This window comes from Zingiber officinale, chromosome 6B, assembly GCF_018446385.1.
Source record: "Zingiber officinale cultivar Zhangliang chromosome 6B, Zo_v1.1, whole genome shotgun sequence".
Classification (NCBI taxonomy): domain Eukaryota; kingdom Viridiplantae; phylum Streptophyta; class Magnoliopsida; order Zingiberales; family Zingiberaceae; genus Zingiber; species Zingiber officinale.
In genome coordinates, this window is record NC_055996.1 from 84,804,324 (window position 1) to 84,806,063 (window position 1,740).

The 1,740-nt window shown below is 38.6% G+C and overlaps 1 long non-coding RNA gene across 2 annotated transcripts; it reads right to left on the bottom strand.

Moving 5' to 3' along the window:
• Nucleotides 1-288: 288 nt before the first annotated feature.
• LOC121990374 lies at nt 289-1,408 on the bottom strand. Of its 2 annotated transcripts, XR_006114576.1 has the most exons (3): nt 1,133-1,337; nt 420-1,014; nt 289-303 (listed from the first exon to the last, which is right to left on the bottom strand). It is a non-coding gene; the product is annotated as an uncharacterized LOC121990374 (long non-coding RNA). The 2 variants fall into 2 exon arrangements; XR_006114577.1 differs by lacking the exon at nt 289-303 and having other exon boundaries at nt 835-1,014; nt 1,133-1,408.
• Between the last annotated feature and the right edge of the window lie 332 nt (nt 1,409-1,740).

Sequence of the window (1,740 nt, forward strand, 5' to 3'; positions counted from 1 at the left end):
ATAATTATATAAACACTACTCGTCTAGATGTTTTAAAGATAAAAATATTTATTAAATCTGTATAATTCAATTGTCAGACACTTTCTTTCTCAATCAATAATATTGATAGCCCATTTAGTGTATCCTATAATATTGAGACCAATGCAGTGACCGCAAGCAGTAGCAAGGTGATAAGTAGTGACCATCATGCAATTAGGTCGCAATTGCCATAAGCGACTGAGGTAGCATGCGACAGCCCCGTGCTACGCAATTAGGTCACGCGAGCAAATGCCAACCGCCAGTCCACGTTGAGTGAGATAACCACTGCGAGAATCAACGCGATTAGGTCACATAAATGATCCTTGTTGCACAATTAGGTTACAATTAGTGTCACGCGTTGCAAGATGAAGAAGATGGTCGAAGAAGAAGATTATGATTACCTCTTATTCCGTAGATCCGTGCCTTGGTAGAAAGAACGTTGTAGAAAAAATCGCATGCAAAGAAGAGCAACACCGAAGAAGAAATTGCGTGCAAAGAAGAGTCATGCGTCGGTGTATACTTTGGAGCCATGAGAATAGGTTTAACGACCATTTAAGATCCATGTCTCTCATTTTTTTTAGTATAATTAAAAAAAAATAGACCCTTCATTGAGTTGGGTCCTGAGGTAGTTGCCTCTCTAACCTTATGGAAGTTACGGCTCTGTCCTCACCAAAGAATACGATCTTTGCCTTAAAATCATCTGCTTTTGGCTTTTTCTTATTCGTTATTTCCTTTATTTTTATAATTGTTATCGATATTAATTTGATCAGATCCCAAGCAAGGCATGCTAGTGCTGACAATCTAACAACGTAAGTATAATATAATCACTGATTCATATTTTAATTATAAGTCCAAACTAGGGCAACATCACACATCCTTTTTATTCGGAGACTTTTACTACTTAATTATGCTCCACGAGAAGACACACAGCATGCAACTCGTTCACTTTGGCTTTGCTGGCTGAGTAACCTTGGCAGTAGCAGTACTGCTTGTGGTCTGCAGGATTCGATGTACAGGTTAAGCAGTTCGCAAACCATGACTATATATGCTCTTAGTTTCGAGCTGACAAAAAGGTATACGTATTTTAATGAGAAATTGAAAACGCATGGATCACCTTCTTTGGCTCCTGTGGCCTCTTGTTTGCGGTGACTGCAGATTTTACGGCTGCAGGCTTGAGCTGAACCTTGGGCCCTGGAGATGAGGCCACTGGCTTTTCCTCTTTCATGGATGCCATTCCAACTTCCAAGATATTAGGAGTACTGAAACTTGCCCACAATTTATAGAGCAGTGCTGAAGAAAGAAGGTGTCATTGCTAATGCAGTATCAAGATTCTTTCCTTGGACGCATATCGCCATTTAGGAATATGATGTCCGTGTCTCTTGTTAGGCATTATTGAGCAGGATAGGAGGTTCTGATCAGTAGTGGAATAAAAAGTTGTATGAAATAATGGAGGTGGTGCAGAATTATTGAGACAAGTTGTACAGGGACAAGAGAATCCTTCCTTTTCTATATGGCTATCATTGTTTTGGATACATATTTCAGGAGGACAAGTTAAAATAATTCACATAGAATCGTGCAGATCAAAATATAAATGCATGAGACATTATTTATGTGGCTAATATAATCCATCAGGTTGTATTGATTCATTCCGAGGTTGATCTATAGAATGGTAGATTTCATATGGGATTGTCCCTAATTTTGATAAAATAATATAAGGGATGT